Source organism: Rhynchophorus ferrugineus, unplaced genomic scaffold, assembly GCF_030347505.1.
Source record: "Rhynchophorus ferrugineus isolate W39M unplaced genomic scaffold, kcgeb_rfMv2 rfM10, whole genome shotgun sequence".
NCBI classification, from domain to species: Eukaryota; Metazoa; Arthropoda; class Insecta; order Coleoptera; family Curculionidae; genus Rhynchophorus; species Rhynchophorus ferrugineus.
The window spans coordinates 23,566,240-23,592,768 of NW_027472589.1; the positions used below are offsets into that span (position 1 = coordinate 23,566,240).

A 26,529-nucleotide genomic window follows, 5' to 3' on the forward strand; every position below is an offset into this window, starting at 1 on the left:
CGTCTTTCATCTAATAGTTTTAATAGTCTCTCAAATCAGCTCAAGTAAATTTACAAAAGATCAGCGAGATTTCTGTATAATTCATAAACGGTGTAAATATTTACTTATGTATCAAAGCTTCGTTCTTTTAAAGAAGATTTACAAATACCAAGTCTAATATATTAGATATTTCTAATGAAAAAACTTGTTTGTATTTGTCATCGTTTTGCATTATTTGAAATAAAAATAAGAAGTGTTATTATCATGCCATTTGATATCTGTGCTAATTAATTTTTTTAAATTGGCTGTTAAACTAGGTTTCTCAATAAGTAAGCTTAGTTAAAATTTGAAAATCATTTTTGTTTCATTTGACTTTTGGTTCTTCTCATAGCTCAATTTTTTTCTGTTGAAAAATAGGAAAGATCAGGTAATTGCTGACGTAAAGATGCATTTTGCCAGCGTTGGAAGAAGTTGGGTGAAATTATACTGAGAAAATAGTTTTTTTGTCATTCCGTTTCGTATCTACACACTTATTAAACATCTTATTTGAGTATATCGAACAAAAATGATACAATTAACTGAGAAATTGACGTAACGAAGAATCCATTAAACACAAACTTAAACAACAAAAATAAAGACAATAAATAATTTATCTCTGTTTAATGTACCTTGCGATTAATTATAAATTATTTAAATTTATTATATTCATATTTTTATAACAATTATTACCTCATTAGTGGAGCACCTTTCATCTAATAATTTTAATTGTCTCTCAATTCAGCTCAAGTAAATTTACAAAAGTTCAGCGAGATTTCTGTATAACTCATAAACGGTGTAAATATTTACTTATATATCAAAGCTTTATTCTTTTAAAGATTTACGGATACCAAGTCTAATATATTAGATATTTCTAATGAAAAAACTTGTTTGTATTTGTCATCGTTTTGCATTATTTGAAATAAAAATAAGAAGTGTTATTATCACGCCATTTGATATCTGTGCTAATTTATTTTTTTAAATTGGCTGTTAAACTAGGTTCCTCAATAAGTAAGCTTAGTTAAAATTTAAAAATCGGTTTTGTTGCCTCTGATTTTTTGGTTCTTCTCAAAGCTCAATTTTTTTTATCGAAAAATAGGAAAACATCATGTAATTACTGTCGTAAAGATTCATTTTGCCAGCGTTGGAAGAACTGGAATGATATTATACTGAGAAAATAGTATTTTTTTCATTCTATTTCATATCTACACACTTTGTTGAGTATAGTTACTGTCATAAGGATGTATTTTGCAAGCGTTGCAATAAGTTGACTGAAATTGTACTGAGAAAATAGTATTTTTCGTATCCGATTTCGTATTTATACACTTATTAAATATGTTAGCGGTGTATATCGAACTGAAATGATATGGTTAATAGTTTGAAAAATTGACGTAATCGAAAATCAATTAAACACAAACAATGTTATCTTTGTTGAGCTTATTCAATAACAATAACAGCAATAAACAAATTATCTCTGTTTAACATACCTTACGATTATTTATAAACTATTTAATTTTATTATACTCATTCTTAATACAACTGTAGGTTTTTGGAATTTTAGTTGAAATATTAATATTATTGCTCATATTAATTGTCATATTAATACTGATTTACAAGTATTTATCATACATTACTTATCAGATTATGACCAAGCCGTGATTTAATTTTAATGAATTTATTAAAATTGGCTTGTGTACTTGCTGTAAACTAACCCGAAATCTTATAACTATAGCGTTTTTAACTGACTTCGAGAAAGAAGGAGATTCTATGTTCGACTGTATATTTTTTTAATGTATGTTCGCCGATTTCTCCGTCAATTGTGGATCGATTTCGTCAAAAATTCTTTTTTTAGTCGAAAGAGTAGAGAGTGCCCTTCCAAGATGGTCCCATTGAACCAAGTCCGGATCTAATTGGGGGAAGGGGGAAAAATCGTGGGAAATGTTTAAATTTCAAAGGCACGTACAAAGTTTTCACATATTTTTTATCTAAAATAATCATATATTTGTGTAATAATGTTATTGCTGAGTTGATGTGACGGACAATCGCAAGTAGTTCAGTGCAAAAGCTATTCAGTTTCCATATTAAGCACAAACTATAGCATATAAGACCTCGTAGAAATACTGTAGACAATTGCTTCTATGGTGTAATTGTTAAAGCGTTTAGCTCCCAATCGACGGTCGTGGGTTCGATTCCTGACGCGGAAAATATTTTTTTGTTCTAATTTAGTTAGACCATTTGTCAAATCACCTATCATCAATTGTTTCTTTATCCCCATTTTTCCTCATACGGACTATACCTTTACTTGGTCTACCCATTGTAATATTAAATAAAATAACTGCGTAATTTATTGAGTAAATATATGTAGGGATGTTCGTCGGGTCGGTCACTCGGTCGAAATGTGTGGCTGCCGCTGCGATTATTTGTCAGAACACTCACTACTATTTTTGGAAGGAATTTGCACGAGAACTGAAAACACTGGTTGAAGAAATACTGTTTATTTCAATGTTAAATGATGCATGTGGTCGACGGGAGAATTGAAAGGATATTAGGTTAGGTAGAGGAAGTACGGTAGCGCTGTGGAAGTGGTACTATTACAGGGGGGTGGAGAAAAGAAAAGAGAGCGAGACGTCGTCGTGATGGTCTTTTATAGCCGGGAACTGCATGGTACCAATCCACCGGCGTTGTCAACCTTTGTACTAGTAGGTGAATTCGTGGTGGCCTAAAGGGTCGTGGCGGTCGCCACATATCTAACACTAAAAAGAGAAAAATAAAATATTGTTAACAAAAAATTGAACTGACTTCAAAAAATAAATAAAAAACTCTCTAAAAATTAAAAAATAATCAAACTTAGATTTTTAACACAAAAAAAAGCATTTTAAAATAAAATCTGTACCTAATAATCGTAATAACTAAATAAAAATAAACAAAAAACCTTATTTAACCTATCTACTGCACGTATTTTATATTCTACTATATACACACAGTTTAGCTTAATACCTATCTAAACGTATTTATCTATTTACAATATTATTTTAATTACCACCAACTGATCAGTTTGAAGTCTTGCAATTCATTGTCTTTGTTATTGACATCAGAATCCCCATTTTTAAAACATTGATACCCCTATCGACAATTGGTTTATTTTATGTAGAGAAATGTTAAAAATCATCGAATAGATTTCGCTAATAGAATACGCAAACATCTAATAAATAAGCCACTAACTTGCGCACTGTAATACCGAGAGCTCGTTGGATTTCGCCCCAGAAAATTGTAGTTAACCAACCGTTTAATTGAAGCTCGTGCTCTTACTGACGTGACATTATTATACGATTGTGTGACTGAAATAAATTCACGTATTCATTACCAGAGGATATAAGTTCAAATAAGCGCATCATTTGCACTTTTGAGCCTGTTGAATTTTTTTTTCATAAATTAATATTAAATTTACTAATGGACTTATATTTGCATTGTTTTCCTTTTGGTTTAGCAGCACTACGTCAATTGTTTTGGGCATCTCTGATTTGTTTATTTTACTATGTATGTATATAATGTACAAGAAGAATTGTCGGTTCTATACATTGTTCTGCCTACTGCGTGCTCGTAGTTTTTATCGAATATTCATTCATAATCGTCCTTTTCAACTAACTAACTAGTTCTACTAGCTCGAATTAAACATTTTCACGTAAAAATAGATATCTGATGTGTCTTATGATATAACTCATATGATATATTCTTCATTAGCCTAATATTGCAGTTTTGAATCTAAATTTACTGAGATGTTTATTCTTTGACACTGAATATGATGTAATTCATATTCCCTTCATTTCACATGAATGAAAATGCGAATACACGTAACAAAATAATTAAAACTTACTTTCTGTTTGTACAATTTTGGCCTTAAATAGACCCATATAATACATTTTGTTGAAATTTTATTGGACATTTATTTATTTAGGCCTGCTTGATCTGCTGTACCTGAAATATACTCCTTTTATCAATATCTCTCGTCATTTTTGGAAGGAAAAAGGGTATCTGACACTTAAACAAGCCGAAAATATAAGTAAAATTCATTGAAATTACCTGACAACCTTGGATAGAGAAATTGTTATTCGCATTCACATCGACACCGAATATTTTGCTGCCTTAGGCGATTACAGACACTCAAAATCTGACGTAACCATCGCACCTGAAACATCTCATCTTTGACCAAGTTACTACGCGATAGAGAAATGCGAGACGACTGTTGGAATTATTCTCACTCTAACACTACGAACTCGTCGAAACCTGTAATAAATTAATAAAATCGCATAATCATGAAATGCATGAATATCCAAGTAAATTGCAAATACCATTTTCGGATACCATGCGACCTGTTTCTGTTATTAATTATTTGCGAAAATTCTAACGCGCATTTATAATAGGTGATCTAACGATAACCTTGTTTCATCCGTTCGATTTGTTATTGTTTTCATAGTATTCGATTCATGTTTGTTTACTCGATCGAAAGCAATTGAGTGATAAATACGTAAAAATATCGATCCAAAGAGTTCTTCTTTAGTAGTGTATTATGAACCACTATTTCCCTAGGTATATGTTCTTTTAAGAAGCAAAATGCAGCATAGATTTATCAAAAATTGTGAAAATTAACTTCACGCTGACTGGTTAATTGGTGAAAAAGCCCATGAAATTCATTAAAATATCAAAATAGATTAAGAGAATAAATTTTGAGGTATTTATATTTAGGGTAAAATGATGTGGCTCGGTGAATGGAGGTAAAACGAAATGAAACAGTGGTGTTTACATTATGTGACCGTTATTTATTGGTAATATAAAAAAATGTGAAAAATACAAATAATAAAACGGATGGCAGCGGAGTTACCTGAAGACGAGGCTTGGGCAGTCGATGGTGGCACGTCTAAACCAAACGAGGGTTGAGCACTGAATGACCGAAATACCCTTCAATAACATCCCAGATAAACGTCTCGTGGTTGCCACCAGCTATTCGTTGTCGGGTTCCACTTGGCACCCCGCCCGTGTTCAACATCTGGGATTATATTTCTGGGTATTTTGTAGACCGTTATTCCACGATGTAAAATTCGACATGCCTCAATGTCGCTACAATACTCCCCTGTCAGAATTTTACATAAAATTACTTCAAGCAACAAAAATACAAAAATGTATGAAAAAATATCAAATACAAAAAAAATTTATACCAAACAAAATGTGCTGTGTAAAATGGGCTTTGAAAAATATGATAGTTCGAATCAGTTGTGGTTGGTACGGTTTCGATCTGGTACGGCTGTTGATCTCTTCCGGTCCTACAGATACCGTTGCATCGTCGCTTTGGCACTTGAATATGGTCCATCGACGACGTTGAAAACAAGCTATTCTTCGGGCAAGGCTCCAGTAATCGACGCTGTGGGAGAATCGATTATTCGACGACGTGGTAGCTTATTTTCTTCGACGACGAGACGTTAGCAATTCTGGTACTTCGGCGAAGACATAACGAGTCTACGGTGACTGCAATCGGTACCTAGCTTCTGGAGCTGCTCTGTGACTTATCCGTAGTCACACACGTTATGGTAATTCAGAAAAAACAAATAACGACGGTATCCGACCGAAGCTGCCCAAAGCCTTTCAAATAAAAATATCTGCCATTAAGACGGAGACGGCGAGCGAAGGAAAACATTATGATTTAAACATAGCGCCCAAAGAAATGTTTAGTCGAGACGCTGATGATTAAGCAGTGATGTAAAAATATTCAAAAGATTGTGAAATAATATTTTGACAAAAAATTTAAAAAAATGAATAGGAATAAAATGAAAAGGAATATTGAAGGTAAAATTGAAAACGAATCGAATTAAAAATATTTAAAATTTTGAAACAGAAAATATAATGGTCACATAAAATACACCATGTTGCACGTACCCTCCATTCACGAGTCCAAAGCCAATATTGCGAAAGATCACGTCGGGGTCACCACTTTAGGGTTAAATGATGTGGCTCGGTGAATGGAGGTAAAACGAAATGAAACATTGGTGTTTACATTATGTGACTGTTATTTATTGGCAATATAAAAAATGTGAAAAATACAATTAATAAAACGGATGGCAGCGGAGAATTGACAGGATATTAGGTTAGGTAGAGGAAGTACGGTAGCGCTGAGGACGGTGAAAAGAAAAGAGAGCGAGACGTCGTCGTGATAGTCTTTTATACCCTGGAACTGCATGGTACCAATCCACCGGCGTTGCCAACCTTTGTAGTTGTTGATGGTGAATTAGTGGTGGCCTAAAGGGTCGTGACCGTCGCCACAATATAAAACTGGAAACCAAAAGTAGTTCGATACCTGGATGCGACAACAATGAAAATTGAAGGATTTATTTATGAATTATAGCTGAAATGCTTCAGTGTTTCTTGATTAGCGTCTAGATACAATAATATTAATTGGAAATCTGTTATTTTATGTAAAGAAATATTATAACCATACAATTTTACTCGTAGGTTGGGGAGAAGGGCGAGGCAATATGATGCAAAGCCGTTTGGCGTAGTAGTTAAGGCGACAGGGCGGTCTTCCTACTGTTGCGATTGTCGCAGGTTTGAATCCTACTGAGGCATGTTTGTAAATTTATGTTTGTGATTGTTTAACATGTGTGATTGCCCTTAGGCAAGAGTACAAAATCCGACCAGGAAAATAATCCCAGTAATGCCAGTAGCCAGGCTGGGTAAGACCAGATATCTGGAATAATAAGTTGGTTACTCGCCATTCGATAGGCTTAATGCCGTTGAATGTTGACTGTAGGTCCAGTCTAAATAAACTCTTGTTGGTAAAAAGCAGACCTTAAAATATTTTTAAAAATATGCTTCAAAAAATCATTCCGATTTTGCTGTTGAAGCAGCTATTGACTTCAATTCATAAGGCACAAAATATCCAAGCCTTTAGATCATTCCCATGTTCTTCAAGTGATTGGAAAGGGTTTTCGGTATTACCCCCAATAATTCTGCATATTCTTCTTGTATTTTAGCTGAATCATCATCGAGTAATACCTTCAAATTCTGATCTTCAGTGTTATTTAGGCTATCCAGAAGCTCATTTTCCTCGGTGTCACAATCGCGGAGACCAGTATTTAAATGTTGAAACCGATGGAGCATGATTGGCATAAGCTTCATACATTCGTTCGATTACCTTTAGCCACTTTTTTTTGTTCAAATCTAAGTAAAAAAGTATCACTTCTCGTAGATTCGATTTCCTCGGTATGAATTTTCAACGCGCTAAAAACAAGTTTTGTGCACATTTCGACGAAATGACATATACTGTGGGTCACGCTTCTACATAAAGTTGGTTACAAATGTACCCGGAGCGATGCAGTACTCAATAAAACCGTTGTTTATCTTTTAAAGTTATTTTATATTTCAAATATTAATAGCTCCTTCAACTCAATTTTTATGTTCTAAATGATGTCTGGTCTTTGATTCGCACATTTCACAGCGATTAATAAAGATACAGTAAATATTAAATCAATTTCCATATTATTTTCTTATTACAGTGCTCACATAAATAATATTTCTGTAAAACTATTCTCTATGATATCCATTGGCCACAGTAACGACACTGATTTTGCTTTCCATATGTAGCGACCTTGAGGCATGTCGAATTTTACTTCGTGAAATAACTGTCAATAAACTACCCAGAAATATAATCCCAGATGTTGAACACAGGCGGGGTGCCAGCAGTGCCAACTAGAACACGATAACGGATAGCTGGCAACCCCGAGACGTTTATCTGGGATGTTATTGAAAGGTATTTCCGATCATTCAGTAACCGACCATCGTTTGGTTTAGACGTGCCATCATCGACTGCCCAAGCTTCGTTTTATCTATTTTGTATTTTCTAAATTTTTTTATATTGCCAATAAATAACGGTCACATAATGTAAACACCACTGTTTCCTTTCGTTTTACCTCCATTCACCGAGCCATATTTAATTAACCCTAAACATATTTCAAAAAAGCAATTCGTTCTACACATTATGGCCTATTTCTCAACGCTATGTATGATTAGATTGCAGGTTTTCTGCAAAAGATTTTAAAAGTAAATCACCATATACGGTCGCATTAGTGTTATGACGAAATTTTTTTTATATATCAATACTTATTTTATTTTAAAGGGTAGTAGGATTAAGCCACTTTAGGTTTGGATATCTATCTTCATTAGTATGTATTTCAGATCCACAAATATTGATCATAGTCTTATATAATATGTCATCCTTTTGTCTCTACAGTGTGATGAAAAGTAAAAATAAACGCTCAATATTCGTAGATATCTCAAAATTTTCCACTAGCTGGAACCCAATCTTTTTTGGAAACATAATTTATACTTTCGCATGATAGTATATGCTACCGCTGATGTCCTTATAACAAAAGATGCAGTACTTGGAATATTTACCGACTGCACAGTCATGGTGGTAAAAAAAACATTAAAATTAAAAGTGGGATTACTAAAATTTTATCACGAATAAAAACAAAACATTTCAAAATTCTCCATGTTAAGTCAAACACCAATTTGAATTGCTACGAAACATTGACGTTACTTATATTTCACAGGTAAAAAATTGGCTTAGTGCTACTAACGAAAAGACAAGATGAATGAAAAGTTGTATTCAGATATATCAAGGCAAATAACTTAAATAATAATATTGAAATGAATACTAGAGTTTTTATAGAACCATGAACTGTAGTAGAATAATGAAGAACGTTCAGTAGAAATACTACCATTATAAGACGATATCATATGGCAAACATACTGAAAATTTATTTTATTATGATGATAATTTGAAGATGTAGATGCAAATATATTTGACATGGCCTCCAAAATAGTCATGCATAGTTGATAGTAACTATAACACAAAAAAAAGAGTTTCTTAAACTTCTAGTAGCTCTGTATTGTACCAAATTACCCTGAAATATTTGGGTAAATGAAATGCAAAATTCGTAATTTTAAAGTTGAATTTAACAATAGCCTTACAAACTTATAAGCAGGGGCAACTGTAATACTTCATCAAGTACTTTACAAATATGTGTTTAGATATGTTTTAACATATTACGTTATTCTATGAATTATTAAACTAGATCTCTGTTTAATTTATTTTACTTTAGTTTACTTCAAAGTGCATAGGCCATTAATAATTAGTGCTATAACACTCCACCTAAACACAACAACAAAGCACAACAATACCAGGGTTTCTTTAACACGCTGGGTAATAGATTCATTGGCGGAGGAGACTACAATGCAAAACCTGTTATGTGGGATTCTAGACTAATAACACCAAAGGCAGAGAATTGGTCAAAGCAATGAAGGCACATAATTTACAGCATATTTCCACTGGTGAGCCAACATATTGGCCGTGAGATAGAAATAAAATTCCCGATACCATAGACTTTCGTGTTACAAAAAATATTGATACCTAAACGTGCAAAGCTAAATCATGCTTCGATCTATCATCTGATCACTCACCAGTTATTATAACAGTGAACTCAAATATTCTTAACAAAACGAAACCACCTTATTTGCATAACACCAAATCAACTGAAAAATTAAACAAGAAATTGCTGAAAAGAGAACACTGTGAAAAATCTGGCAACAATTCAAAACAGAAGAAAACAAGAGAAAATTCAACAAGGCTACAAAAGAGGTGAAAAAGCTAATAAATAAGGAACAAAATTAAGGAATTCAAAACTATTTAGAAAACTTAACGCCAACTGATGCCACGGAATATTCTCTCTGGAAAGTAACAAAAAAGATTAAAAAACCTCAACAACGTAATCCGCCCATTAAGATTGACAATACTTGGGCTAGCTACAAACACTAAAAACGGTATTTAGTCCGTACCCGCCTGAAATATTCGCAACGGAAGAAAATAACATAGTTTACTTTCTTAACACTTCGTTTCAAATGGATCTGCCACATTAGAAATTTACTGTTAAGGAAGTAAAACGAACTGATGCCCCATATTACGTGTCCTGATTCAGTCCCAACAAACTGATTCAACGTGACATCCCCTTAGAATCTAGACTATTAGTGCATCCCAATACACTCGCCAAACAGATAAATGTGCGTGGTGACAGTGAGCTGATTAATAGACACATAGAGTAGATTTAATTAATTTCAAGTTAGAATAGTCATTAGAATTGGTTAGTATAGACTTTAAAATAAGTTAGAATCGTATCTAGAGTAAGATTTAGATTACAAGTTGTACAGGAGATCACTTACTAAAGTCATCTTCTACATGTTGTGATGGTTATATTATTATATAACGGGAATCATACAATAATACTTATTGCCCACGTGCAAGTTGTTGACGTTCTAAGAGATTAATTTAAAAAAAAAACTATACTTCAATGACAAAATTTTAGTCCATACATTTGGGTACGTCAATATTGTTCGAAATATTTAAAACTTGTGTTTGCCATAACAAACATATTATGCTGTAGAAAATATTTTAACCAAAAATTGAACCGTCTTCAAAAAAATAAATAAAGAACCCACTAGAAATTTAAAAATAATCAAAACTCACATTTTTAACACAAAAATCATGTTATGTACAGAATAATCGTTGTAATAACTAAATTAAAATAAACGAAAACCTTATTTAACCTATCTACTATATAGAACATCCTCCTTTTTCTAAGTCGGGATAAAAAACAGGATAAAATCAAATTCTTGAATCAAATGTGTATGAGTTACTGTTGTTCTGATAAACTATTTGATGTACGAGAAACCAGATATTTCACATTGACTTTTTTTTATCTAACCATGATGGAATTTGATTGACACTTGTTAAAGGTTTGAACTTAATTAATATTTTTCTTTGTATTTTGAAAATATATTAGCGTTCAGTAGTGAATGTCCAGTGAGATCAATTGATGAGTTTGGTTATATACAGTACAACTGGTGGACAACACAAAATATCAGAAGATTGAAGCGAAGCAGTCTAAGTTCATTTTAATTTGCGAAATACATAATTATTTATCTATTCCACATTTGTTTTGTTTCTTTATCGATGCAATTATAGAACAAAATTAAAAAATTAATATTATACTAAGCCTATCAAATGTACGATGCAATAAGCAGTTCCACTTTATGGCCCTGACTTTCTCCCGTCCGACTGCTATTTGTTGTGTAAAGTTCTACTGATATTGTAGAATTGGCTTATCAGAATCCCTAGCTTCGGTTTGTTGACCAATAGTTCTATAGTGATGGAATTATTTGTTTTGCATATTTTTATAGCTTGTAATAGTATAAATGGCCGAATATATTTTCGAAATTATAGAGAAAGTCGGATATTGTAAATAGCATATTGTATTTATTTTTATTGGATAGTCAGGTACTTTAGATGGTTATATTTATCTACCTCCTCATAACGGCGGAAATTCCCAATTGGGCCAATAGTCAATAAAGTCCATTGTAGCGGGACGATTACAATTTTATGTGTTTTTCATCGACTGAGAGAATACGAGGAATCAATAACTAGGGGTAGTTTTTGGGTCCAATATTTTGAACCCCCACTAGAAACTTGAGGGAGGAGCATCAAGAATAAATGCACTGTATCTGTCTGATCGGTACCAAAGTTCCTAGTGACAGAACCAGTCGAGGGTGAAAATCATTAGTCTTAGTTCCATCGAACGGTCAAGTCAGAATAAATTCAAAACGAGAAGATTCTTGGCACCATCAGTTACAAGAGAACCCGCTGCTTTAACTATTAGGAAGCGTGTAGCTAGCCACTTGTGATATTATTACAGTATTCATTCGTAAGTTAATCTGTTCGTATACATAACACCTTCGGAATTTTATACCATTTTATCTACATTTAGGTTAAATTTTGTCAAAGTTAATATGAACAAGTTAGCTTTGAAAAACAGGAAGGAAAGCCGAAAGAATGGTTCCCAATCACACGTTTTGGCGCACATTTTTAACTACCTCCTGGTAATGAATTTTAAAGTTTATTATTTCTTAACTACTTTCTACTTATATTTCATACCATACCTTTTTATTTCTATGTGTATTATTCTGTATTGCATTTTGTCAATATTCTTGTTTTACACCTGCATTTATTTAACTAACCTCTATATTCTATATTGCATCTTGTCATGTGTGGACGTTATTGTTTTAATCATATATTAATTATTCATTCTATAAGGTTTCGATCTTAATGTATATTTCGTAACTTATTGTCTTTTATTTGTATAATTTTATTGTATATGATGATCATGTATTTAGCTCTTAGATATGGCAGTGTTAATTTAAGTTACATATTAAAGAATTAATTAAATTAATCCATGTTTTTAGTCCTCAAATAATACCTAAGTTTTTATACCGACCATTAACTATTCCTGAAATACTATTATATGACTGTTCTACGTATTTACACGATAATAATATAAATAACGTTTAAAATGGTTGCAGTTTTAAGCCCTTGATTTTAATTATTTTTAACTTAATTGGCAGCCATATTGAAACTATTGTCATAAAATTTTTCAGTTGGTTTGCCATTGATACAAATTTGAATGTTTTAACAAATAGGGCAATAGGGATGCCGAAAAATAGCGATATATTGATATTTTTTGAAAGAAATATCGATATTTTTGGCTCATATTTTCTTTGAACAATATATTGATATTTTCGTAAGCCGATATTTTTCGATAATTAAGCCCTTGATTTTAATTATTTTTATGTTAATTGGCAGCCCTATTCAAACTATTGTCATACAAATGTTCAGTTGGTTTGCCATTGATACAATTTTGACTGTTTTAGCAAATAGAGGGCAGTAGGGATGCCGAGAAAATAGGGATATATTGATATTTTTTGAAAGAAATATCGATATTTTTCGATAATTAAGCCCTTGGTTTTAATTATTTTTAAGTTAATTGGCAGCCCTATTCAAACTATTATCATAAAATGTTTCAGTTGGTTTGCCATTGATACAATTTTGACTGTTTTAGCAAATAGAGGGCAGTTGGGATGCCGAAAAAATAGCGATATATTGATATATTGATATTTTTTGAAAGAAATATCGATATTTTTGACTCATATTTTTTTTAACGATATATCGATATTTTTAATATATAATATATAATTTATATATATATATATATATATATATATATATATATATAATCTTTATTATTTTTATAAACTGTTTAAATTGGTACTTGATTTTAAAGTTTTTACGCATTTTTAATACTTAAATGCAAGAGTTTATAAAAAATATCAATATCTATGGCAAAAATATATCGATATGTTTTTTTTTCTTCGTTATATCTTTTTTTTCTCGGTGGCCGATACCCTAGAGTTCCCAACTAGCGCTTGTGCTGTTTTTGGATTCTCTTTAGAGTTATTACTTGTTTTTAATTATATTACCAATTGTTGCACTGTTAGTATTTTTACTTAATGTTATTCAATATTCTACCCCATTTCATGGTTAGTGTGTCTCGAATTACACGCTCACTTCAATTTTTTTAATTTTCTACTATTATTATTTAAACATTGTCTTTCTTCAAGCGTCGGAATGCGGAAATGATGGTTGATGATGAACAGTAAGTGGCGTCAATATTTCGTAGCACGTCTGATTGGTGTTTGACTTAACGTGACGAATTTTGAAATTTTGTGTTTTATTTCTGTTAATATCTTAGTAATCTCGTTTTTAATTTTAAAATAAATGTGTTTTCTGTAATCTTTCTATAGTTTGTTATTATTATAAATCAATATTTTTGTGATTCTTTATTACTAACTTTATTCATCTAGTCTATTATAAATATATATCTAATAAACTTCTTCGTATTTTCCGAATTATGTTGTTCTAGTTGGAAATATTTATGAGAAGTTTCAACAAAATGATACGTTCAAATAAAATCATAACCAACTCTTTCATATAGACATCGTGAAAAGTAATTTAAGTTTAATCTTTTTCTATTAAAGTATCCTACATAGCTATCATATTCTAGTCATCAAAAGAGTTGTTGGTTTTGGTTTCTAAAATGGTGATTCAAGGCCTTTTTAAACCGGCTTCGAAAACGGAGGGAGGAGGTTCTATGTTAAGCTGTGTATATATTTTTTTATTGTATGTTCTCCGATTTCTCACTCAAATGTGGATCGAATTTCAAAATTCTTTTTTATTCGGTGGTCCCATTGGGCCCAAATCAAGATCTGTTGTTGGGGGAAGGGGAGAAATCGAGGGAAAAGCTAAAATTTCAAAGGCACGTACAACATTTTCACATATTTTTTGTCTAAAATAATCAGATGTTTGGTTATAATGTTATTGCTGAGAATAGTAAGTCGTTCAGTGCAAAAGCCATTCAGTTTGCTCTTTAAGCACTAACTAAAGCATATAAGACCCCGTAGACAACTACTTCTATGGTCAAATCACCTAGACTAGGTAGCGGAGCCCCGGGGTCTGAAGCGCGCCTTATTTTGAATCATTGTTTCTTTATGCCTATTTATCCCCATCTGGGCTGCACCTTTACTTTGCATACCCATTGTAATATTAATTAAAATAACTACGTAATTTATTGAGTAAATATCTAACACTAAAAAGAGAAAAATAAAATATTTTATAAAAAAAAATTGAACCGATTTCAAAAAATAAATAAGGAACTCACTAATAATTAAAAAGTAATCAAACACAATTTTTCTTTAAATAAAAATACGTAATAAAAACAAACAAGAATCTTATTTATTTTTTGAAGTCGGTTAAATTTTTTTGTTAAGAATATTTTAATGTTAATAGATAATCTGCAACGGAACAAAATCGGCCAATTCGGCCGGTTGTATGTGTTGATTTTTTATGAAAACTTGGTGGCAAACCAATATTTTGTCAAACGTATAGATTATGGAGTTGTTCAAGTTACAAAAATAAAGATTTTTTTTTGATAACATCTATATTAGATACGCTTAGTGCAATCTTAATGTACAAATTAATTTATTACTACTGTTCTGTTGTACTTGGATTAATTCACAAGCAAGAGCGCGAGAAAATACATCAATATGTCTTCCTCAATTATAAAATTATAATAGCTTATAGCTATAGTTTACATTAAAAGTATATACTTTATATAAGTTCGTATGGTTTGGTTCCCTTCAATCGTTTGACATCCTGGGCGCTGTCCAGCAGTTGTATTGCTTTCACGTTAGTATGATTTAGTAATCTTTTTTCGTATTTCAAGGCGAAATCCTGCACAACTTCGCAAATCCATTTGATTTCCAGGTCATCGTGCACTTCTTCGTTGGTTACGTAACGATAGGCATTGGTAATTAATCGAAGAACTTTGTTTCAAGAGCGTTGGATTTCTAGTTGATTTGAATTTTTAGTGCAACCCTATATTTGCACCCCATAGGTCCAAATTGGCTTGATGATATTCTGATAAATCAACCTTTTTGATTTTAGATCAAGTTGAGAGTATCTTCCGACTAATCAGTATAGTTCTTTTATTTTGGTTCTAATGCGTTTTATTTTTTGTCTAATATTAACTCTTAAAAATAAAGATGAATTAACTTTAATGCCACCTGATTTATCTTAAATAAATTTTCATACTTGAGTGCATTCCGTGTTAAACACCTTCTGAGTGTTTTATTTATTATTTGCAAAATATTCATTAACTTATTCCACTTAACTTAATTACATCACTGATAAAAATACACACACACACGCCAACTCTAAAAATAGGAACTCGTTGGCGATATCTTTTAATAACTCTGTGGATACATAAACAATATTCTAATCGCATATCGGCTTTCTGATTACCCAATTCTCTTCGGGGGGATTTTGTGAAAGGCAGGATCAGTTTTCACCCACAATCATATGACAGCGCCACGTGATTCTTGCGTATCAGTATCATCGTGTAATGTTCGAAGTAAACAGGTTACGAATATAACCATATTTATCATTAGGAATTTGATGAAATTTTCTGACGATCTATCACCTGGTGATTTGTTTCCTCACCCCAAGCCATATTCTCTACATTTACTTTTAAAACAGAGATTAATCCGAGTTTGGCGCATGCGTATATTCAGCTCTATTTACTTATTTTTTATCGTGATTATTAGATTTAATGTCGAATATATTAAGCAGTTAAATAGGTCCAGGATGTAAATATAAATGGTAAAATTTTGGAAATAACATGTTTTATTTAAAAAAGTATTAAATAAAACGAAATAATACAAATATAATCAATATATGTCCAACTATTCTATTTTTATAAAAACATCATATTACACGTTATAATTTTTTTATATAAATAAAAATACGCAAATATGATAAATAATTGATTTAATGTTGAAACTATATATAAGAAGAGAGATTGAAATTTTTTTGAAATAATACATTTTATTTAAAAAATTATTGAATAAAATGAAATAATAAAAATAATTTTTATAAGCCTTTCTATGTTTATAAAACACCAAAAAAAAAGACCTAAATCATTTAGATCAAACACAGCGAATATAGTCTATATATGAAAGCAGTAAAATTTTCCTAAGAATCTTCAAACATTATCACTACTATTCTTGATCGACAAACCCCGTGAGTTGACTACCTCGAGCTTTCGATTAACATTTCGATTAACTAGCCTAAAATGAATGGATGCTCGTACTTTTAAGCCGAAAGAAATCTCAGTCAATACATCATTATTTATCCAAAACAATAATTTATTTACCTATACTCTTATATAATAATACATTGCATTTTCCTTGCCATTAGATCACTAGGGTGTCGTTGATAGTTTTATATTTTGGTTACTTGATCCAGGTCTACTTTTGTTAGCAAACTTAATTATTTCAAAGTAGCACTGTACACTGTTCTTATACCATAGCAAAATGCTTTCTAATTTCTTCTTCTCTAATTCTCTGAATTTTACATTTTTCGACTTTTACTCTCAACAAATTCTAGCTACATCTTAGCTATAAAACATAATTTAAACCATTACTAAAATATATTATTTTTAAAATAAACGTCTAATTATTACCAGTTACTACAGTTTTTGCTACTCTTCTTGATGGACACACCTCATTAATGACTTGACTACTTCCAACACAACAAGAATTATTTTATTTTCTGTTCTTGTTATCATTAAATTGTGGCTATCAACATAGCTATTCCAGGTACTTGAAAATGATGTGTTATAAATTTGGCAGCTAAAATTCCCACTATTTGAAGAAACAATCAATAATGAAATATCAATTTAAAAATGTATGCTGTTTGGATTTTATAACTTTTAAAAAATCTTGTTCTTCCATATTTTAAAACGAATGTTTGTTAGACCAGATTCTTGCGTATCAGTATCATCGTGTAATGTTCGAAGTAAACAGGTTACGAATATAACCATATTTATCATTAGGAATTTGATGAAATTTTCTGACGATCTATCACCTGGTGATTTGTTTTTTCACCCTAAGCCATATTCTCTACATTTACTTTTAAAACAGAGATTAATTCGAGTTTGGCGCATGCGTATATTCAGCTCTATTTACTTATTTTTTATCGTGATTATTAGATTTAATGTCGAATATATTAAGCAGTTAAATAGGTTCAGGATGTAAATATAAATGGTAAAATTTTGGAAATAACATGTTTTACTTAAAATAGTATTAAATAAAACGAAATAATACAAATATAATCAATATAGTCCAACTATTCTATTTTTATAAAAACATCATATTACACGTTATAATTTTTTTATATAAATAAAAATACGCAAATATGATAAATAATTGATTTAATGTTGAAACTATATATAAGAAGAGAGATTGAAATTTTTTTGAAATAACACATTTTATTTAAAAAATTATTATATAAAATGAAATAATAAAAATAATTTTTATAAGCGTTTCTATTTTTATAAAACACCAAAAAAAAGACCAAAATCATTTAGATCAAACACAGCCAATATAGTTAAAACCAAATGAAAAAGCCACCACTATATATGAAAGCAGTAAAATTTTCCTAAAAATCTTTAAACATTATCACTACTATTCTTGATCCACAAACCCCAGGAGTTGACTTCCTCGAGTTTTCGATTAACATATGGTACATTTACTAGCCTATAACGAATGGATGCTCGTATTTTTAAGCCGAAAGAAATCTCAGTCAATACATCATTATTTATCCAAAACAATAATTTATTTACCTATACTCTTATATAATAATACATTGCATTTTCCTTGTCATTAGATCACTAGGGTGTCGTTGATAGTTTTATATTTTGGTTACTTGATCCAGGTCTACTTTTGCTAGCAAATTTAATTATTTCAAAGTATCACTGTACACTGTTCTTATACCTTAGCAAAATGCTTTCTAATTTCGTGTTCTCTGATTCTCTGAATTTTACATTCTTCGACTTTTACTCTCAACAAATTCTAGCTACATCTTAGCTATAAAACATAATATAAACCATTACTAAAATATATTATGTTTAAAATAAATGTCTAATTATTACCAGTTACTACAGTTTTTGCTACTCTTCTTGATGGACAAACCTCATTAATGACTTGACTACTTCCAACACAACAAGAATTATTTTATTTTCTGTTCTTGTTATCATTAATTGTGGCACATGTTGATAGCTATTCCAGGTCCTTGAAAATGATGTGTTATAAATTTGGCAGCTAAAATTCCCACTATTTGATGAAACAATTAATAATGAAATATCAATTTGAAAATTTATGCTGTTTGGATTTTGTAACTTTTAAAAAATTTTGTTCTTCCATATTTTAAAACTAATGTTTGTTAGACCACCAAGAATAACACAACAATTTAATTATTATTAATATAGAATGATTAATGTAACACAATCTAAATATTCTAGATTTTTTTTGTTGTTTTGATCTGATCAACCATACCGATCGACTCGAATAGAATAGACCGCCATTAGAAAAGGAAGACAATATAGTTTCATATAGTTTATTCTTTTCTGTGGTTTATTCTATGCAAGAGAATGCGCATGCGCCAGATCCGGAGATGTTGTGGGGCAATGTATCCCTTTTCTAGCGTGTAAATTGCTTTCGATGTTATCATTAAATAAATATGTGAGAATCAAAAGTATCAGATTAGCAAAGTTACGCGGGTATTGATGGTCGAGTGGGAAGGTAAACACTTGAACTTCTAACAGAATAAAACGTTTAAAAAAAAACTGGCGAAACAATAGGCATTTGCAATTACATGAACTATGTATTTCCCAGAATCTGATTGTACTGGCAACAATAGATATCATCTAATGTAATAAATACGTGATATGATACCTGTTTGAAACGAATTCAGGATTTTGTATTAGATCATCGAGATAATTATTATGTTATACTTTTTTTGGTATTATTATATTAGGTGCATGTATTCTAATAATTTTTGTTTATTTTAAAATGTTATTTATTGAGAAAAAATAGGGTAATGTATATGAATCAAAATATTTTCCATAATTTTCTATAACTTTTTTCCGTATTTCTGACAACATGGCGATACCTTGTCAGAAGGGCGAAGCGATTAAGTCATCATCGCAATTTCACACTTCTTCAGCATTTCGAAACTGTGTGCCAGCCAAGATGCATAGATATGAGCTAGTGATAATTAGGGGACAGTTTCACAACACTTGTTAACAGGTCAATTGAAAAGTTTCCGGCCTACCATAGCAAAACACATTTTGTTGGCAATATTAGTTTTTTTATTCAACATAGTTCCCTTCAAGGGTGATACACTGATTATAGCGACCCTCCAACTTTTCGATACCACTTTTGTAGTACGATTTGCTCTTTGATTCAAAATAGGTCTCAGTTTTAACGATCACCTCTTAATTCGACGAAAATTTCTTCCCAGCGAGCATTCTTTTGAAATCGGAGAACAGGAAATAGTCGCTGTGCGCTAGATCTGGAGAATACCGTGGATGAGATCGTTTTCACTGACTTATGACACAGTGCATTGTCTTGGTGAAGCAGCACTTTCTTTTCCTTCAAATGCGGCCGTTTTCCGGCGATTTCGTCCTTCAAAGGGTCCAATAACGCTACGCAATAGTCGCTGTTGATGGTTCTTCCTTTTTTTAGGTAGTCAATGAAAATTATTCCATGCGCATCCCAAAATGCAGACGCCATATTGTTGTCAGCCGACTGTTGCATTTTCCCACGCTTTGGAGCGTGGTTTTTGGAGATGACTGTCGATCCATGTTTCATCCATTGTCACATATCGATGCAAAAACTCGACTTTATTATGTTTGATCATCTTCAAACACTGCTACGAATCATCAACTGGTCGTTATTTTTGGACAAAAGTGAGCTCGCGCGGTACTCACTTTACACAGAGCTTTCTCATACCCAAATATTCGTGAATGATATGATGTACACGTTCAGTTGATATCTTTAGAGTGTCTGCTATTTCATTCAGTTTCAATTTATGGTCATGCAAAATCATTTTGTGGATTTTTTAAATATTTTCGTCGGTAACAACCTCTTTTGGGCGTCCAGTGCGTCCACCATCTTCGGTGCTCATTTCACCACGTCTAAATTTAGTATACCAATTCTTGATGGTTGATTTTCCTCGGGCAGTATCTACTTTTTTTACACTTCAACTGTATTTTTTTTTCTTCGAAAAGCAATATTTTATCCACATGCAAAATTACTTTTTATCCATTTTTTTCACAATAACAAAAGTTGATGAGCTAATGATCCGACAGCTGTCAAATTTATACACGCATCTTTTGAGGGTCAGGCCGGGGACTTTTCAATTGACTTATTATATTCTTAGATGTAGCACAAGTAGCACCTTCGATAAGATATGGCATGACAGCCTTGTCCATAAGCGACAGAACATGTTATTGAAACATCACCCTGAACCATAAATATCTTACATTACAGCAAGAATGTTTAGAGTCACACAAGAGGCAGCCTACTCTACAATAAAAGAAGCTAAAGCAGGTGTACCACAAGGAAGTGTATTGGGACCAATTATTTCTCTATTCTACACATTTGGTATACCTCACATGGAAAATATCATTCTGGCTACATTTATTGATGACACTGCAATTCTTGGTGTCGGAGACCAAATCCACGAAGAAGTCACACGACAATTACAACAGACAGGTGATAAATATAACAATTGGAGCCAAACCTGGAAGATTAAAATTAACGAAAATAAATCTGTGCAATAATTATTAATATCATTCCATATAGCAACAACGCTAATTATTTCGGAATCAATCGTGATCCAAACTGTCGCAAGAAGGAACATGTGAATAATAATGGGAGAGACCTGGAGTTAAAATATAGGAAAATGTATTGGTTAATTGGAAGAAACAGTTACAATTATCAGTACAAAATAAATTGCTATTATGCAATCAAGTATTGAAACCTATGTGGATATACGGAATTCATTTATGATCGATGTTTCGCGAAAGTTAAGGTAAATACAAGTGTTTCAGAATAAAATCCTGAGAACGTCCTTGAAGTTTATATTTTACAGTTAGATTAGGTTATTTTCATTGGGCATTTCATTTCTCATCTGGCATTTCTACCAATAGTAAAAATATATGCAACTACTTAATATCATAAAATAGTAAATTATACAATATATGGTTGTTTCATTTTATTCCTAAGCTAACACTTTTTTATTATTACTGCAACAAATAAAGCAAACTAATAGCCTGTTATAAACGTTTATTGCGCTAAAGGGTATGTAATATGACAATAATATCTAGGTAATTAAATATTGAATTTTTATTTTTTATTAATACGGTTTTTACCATACTATCAATGTATAGTCAATTCAAAATAGCAGTGACACGAGTGTCAATATATGTCTGTCCGAAGTTATAAATTCGTTTTACAGTCAGACAATATTATCCTTGTCATTTTATTCTATTTAAAAAGGGATAGAATGCTGTTAGAGAACTTCCAACATGTAACGGAATGAGCCTGCTTGTCCGTTCGCCAAACGCCTGAAAATTCTTCAAAATATTATAATTACGGGTCATAAACCGTCAAACGTTGTTTTAATAAATTTGAAATCGCAGTTTTTATTGAAAATATTTTCTTGCGCTTTGCAGCTGCATTATATATTAGTACGCACACGGTCACTAAATTATCTCAAAAATTAAAAAACAATATAACTATAAATTCGCCACAAAGAAACCGTGTTTATGCGAAACAGGTGACGAATCAAGATCAATCTTGGAAATCTTTTAAAAGAATACAATTTTTAAAAACATATAATAAAATCAAAGAAGAATTATATCAATTTGTATATTTAAAAGAGACATGGATATTTCAGAATGGTACATTGGATTGCTCATGGCTAGATGATAATAAATATAGTGTAAAGACAACAAAGGTTCATGGAAAAAGGTAAACGTTGGAATAACTATCGATTAGGTTTTGTTGGTCATAAAATTTATTCATTGCAGATAAATAGTTCTTCATGCTGGATACAGGAATTGTTTTATTCCTGGTGCGGAATTAGTATTTCTCTAGGTCCAACGGTGACTACCATGAAGAAATGACTTTTAGACCATAACTTTTATCTGTTTTTATATTAACCCTTAATTTTTAGGTCAAACATTGTCCCATTTCTGATCCGCACGTTTCATAGTAGTTAAAAAGTTTTATAAAATTTATTTACCACCGATAAGAAACGTTTTTTGCTGTATCTACAGCCGATTGATATGTTATTTTATACTCTAACCCTAAGAACTCATTGTTTTTTCCATATAATACTCGTATCTATTACATTGTATTTTACGGTAAACAGTCGGGCTAAAAATAAACTAAAAACTGAAAATAAACTAATTCGAAAGTATTTGTATGGAGGTAAATTGCGTTATTGGATTTGTTATACGTTTTACTTTATTTTTGGTTAACTTAATTACGTCCTAATTACCTGGACGTATTTTTATTTTGCCTAACAGTTCAGTTAAAAAGTCTGACATATAGATGGTACTACTAAAATTAAATCCATATGTTTTTAGTTGGCCCTAGTCCTCAAAAGATGCGCCAATAAATTTGACAGCTGTCGGATCATTAATTTGTGAATTATAGCATTTTGAGTGAAGCAACTTTTGTTGTGAAAAAAATGGATAAAAGGGAATTTCGCGTGTTGATAAAATATTGCTTTTTGAAGGGAAAAAATACAGTTGAAACAAAAACTTGGCTTGATGCCGAGTTTCCGGACACTGTCCCAGGAAAATCAACCATCAAGAATTGGTATGCTAAGCATATATGGTGAAATGAGCACTGAAGGCGGTGAACGCAGTGAACGCCCAAAAGAGGTTGTTACCGACGAAAATATTTTAAGAATTCACAAAATGATTTTGAATGAGCGTAAATTGTAACTGAAGGAAATAGCAGACACTCTAGACAATAGACAATATTTGGTTATGAGAAAACTGTGCAAAGTGGGTGCCGCGCGAGCTCACTTTTGACCAACAACAACGACGAGTTGATAATTCGGAGCAGTGTTTGAAGAGTATCAAGCGTAATAAACCCGAGTTTTTGCATCGATATGTGACAATAGATGAAACATGGCTCCATCATTTCACTCCGAAGTACAATCGACAGTCATCCAAGTGGACTGCACGCGATGAACCCGCTCCAAAGCGTGGGAAAACGCAACAGACGGCTGGCAAGTTTATGGCTACTTTACTATATATATTTATTATTTATTTACCGTATATTACTTATTACTAATTTTGCCAAAAAAATGTTTTACAATGGTAGACCGGAGACTTTTCAATTAACTCGTTATATCAGATAAAACTGATTAAATTAATTAAAATTATAAGTGGAAGGGTATAAGGCAATTACCAGTTGATCTATAATAAAAAAATTGTAATAATATTCTTTTTCAATAAAAGATTATTGAGGGTTATCGTAGTGTATTGACATTTCACGTGATTAAGTTTAGGTGTCGTTTTCAAGAATTTTGCAACATATGACCGAGTGTGGTCATGTTTTAAAATTACTTGTCACTATTCTGCATGTATAACGAAAAAATCCTCGCCTCAGTCGCATGATTTGTAATCGATACTTATCTCCCAATAACGCTTTCTTTTTATTTGGGTCCGAGTCTTAATACTCGGCAATTTGTCAACCATATCAAAATACAATCAACTTAGCCAGAACAGAATCAAAGTGAGATTTGAGAAAACTAGGGCTGGGAACTATCGACTGAAAACAGTCGAAACAGTCGATAGTCAAAAAACTAGCTGTTTCTCCTCGTGATAACAGACGAAGATGTACGAATTTCTTCCCGTATAAATTGTGAGAGAAGAAAGGACGGAGATAATTGCTTGGTTCAGTTAATTTTAAATCAATTTATATAGGTAATTGGCATTCTTATTTAATGTTATATTTTTTTATTACTTTTTTTTAGTTAGAGTTTATGAAAAACGGATGGAGTAATTATCCCAAATACGTTTCATCCTATTTAATTTTAATATTTCGAAAATAACGAAGACATAATATACTAAATCTAATTGGTTGTTATATTTTACTGCGATGTGCTTATTTTTCCAACCGTGCATAAGAGGGACGGATATGTACAATCCTTCTCGTATTATTATACTGCAATTAATAATTTAATTTTAAATAAAATAGAATTATTTTTATATTTGAATGTTCAGTGGATCTGTAGAATGGAATGGAATAATAACTCCCAAATGTTATTTTTACTATTATATTGGATACTACAAATATTAATTTTATCATATTTTAATAATATTCTAATTGCTACTTTTGAATAACATACACGTAGAGAAATATAGGTAATAAATAAAAATAAATATATATAATACAATAGAACTTGAACAAAAACTAAAAACTAAAGATGGCAAAATAAACAAAAGGCTTGAACAAATATCGGAAAAGTTACTCCCAAAAAGTATTACCTATTATGCCAGTCAAAAGTATTTTACTATTTATCATTTATAATTTTATATTTTTGCCATTGAAAAATAATTTTCCAAAATGCTGTTATATTAATTTACAATATATTGTTATTTACAACAAGCAAATTCCAAAAAAAAACATAAAACCATATATATTACATATAAATCTATATAAGAATAAATTATTTGGCGTAAATGATGTGGCTCGGTGAATGAAGGTAAAACGAAATGAAACAGTGGTGTTTACATTATGTGACCGTTATTTATTGGTTATATAAAACAAATGTGAAAACTACAATTAGATAAAAACTGATGGCAGCGGTGTTACCTGGAGACGAGGCTTGGGCAGTCGATGGTGGCACGTCTAAACCAAACGATGGTTGAGCACTGAATGATCGGAAATACCTTTCAATAACATCCCAGATAGACGTCTCGGGGTTGCCGCCAGCTATTCGTTGTCGGGTTCTAGTTGGCGCTGCTGGCACCCCGCCCGTGTTCAACATCTGGGATTATAGTTCTGGGTATTTTGTAGATCGTTATTCCACGATATAAAATTCGACATGCATCAAGGTCGCTACATAGTAATAAAATCAGCCGGACCGAAAATAGAGATTGAAAGCAGTCCACTGGAAACTGTCACTGGTAAAAAGTAGTTAAAAAGTAGTAGAACCAAAAAACAGCAACTGAAACAGTGGATAGTAAAAAGTAGTCAATTACTAAACAGTCGATAGACAATATTGACAATAAATTAACATAAGAGGCTTGAGCCGTTTTTGATTAGGGATATCTATTGGTGAAATTGTGAAGTATCAAGGTAAACAATTATTGAACACAGTAGCCTGGATGGTTTTTATTTTTCTCTGTATAATGTAATAGTTTTCCCGTTGGTTATTGAGTTACTTGACGTAGACAAACGCTAATCATGGAACGATACTTATACCTGACACATAGATGGCGTTACTAGAATTAAATCCATATATTTTTTAGTTAGCTCTAACCTTCAAAAGATACATTTGTTTGTGAATTATAGCATTTTGAGTGAAGCAACTTTTGTTATGGTGGAAAAAAAGGAAAAAATCAGTGTTTGACGCTGTTAGGGAACATGGTATCCACTGGTACAAACCACAGACCAAGGAACAGTGGAAACAGTTTAGTCTTATTGGCCTGGGACTCACAAGGTGTGATCTACATCGACTACCTAGAAAAAGGCAAAATGGTCACAGGTACTATTTCGAAATATTGGGCCGATTCGACGCCGAATTGTAGCAAAAATGCCGCCATTTGATAGTGCGAAGAAGATAGTGCTCTTCCATCATAACATAAGGAGGTGATGGACATCAAGGGTAGGTCTCCTCCTTTACAGACCTCGAGAAAACGTATTTTTTACACGGGTTAAACAGGTTGGAGCATGGGTCAAGTGTATCGAACTAAGAGGAGAGAGCTATGTTGAGAAATAAATCGTCACTGTTCCAAAAGTTTCGTTTTTATTTTGTAGGATAAACCCTTATCGGCAGGATACTGCAAACTGTATATAATTCCAGTTTAGCACATGCGCATTTTCATTTATTTTAATTAATGGTCTGAGTAAAGAAGCGCTCTCGTGGCAAAC

General features: G+C 31.8%; 1 protein-coding gene and 1 long non-coding RNA gene across 2 annotated transcripts in view; one reads left to right on the top strand and one right to left on the bottom strand.

The window, feature by feature from the left end:
• LOC143203863 (uncharacterized) overlaps positions 1-26,529 on the top strand; it is a 137,298-nt gene that overhangs the window by 81,882 nt on the left and 28,887 nt on the right. The window lies entirely within an intron of this gene.
• Positions 2,433-25,415, bottom strand: LOC143203535 (uncharacterized). The gene is made up of 2 exons (XR_013007360.1): positions 25,249-25,415; positions 2,433-2,768 (listed from the first exon to the last, which is right to left on the bottom strand). It is a non-coding gene; the product is annotated as an uncharacterized LOC143203535 (long non-coding RNA).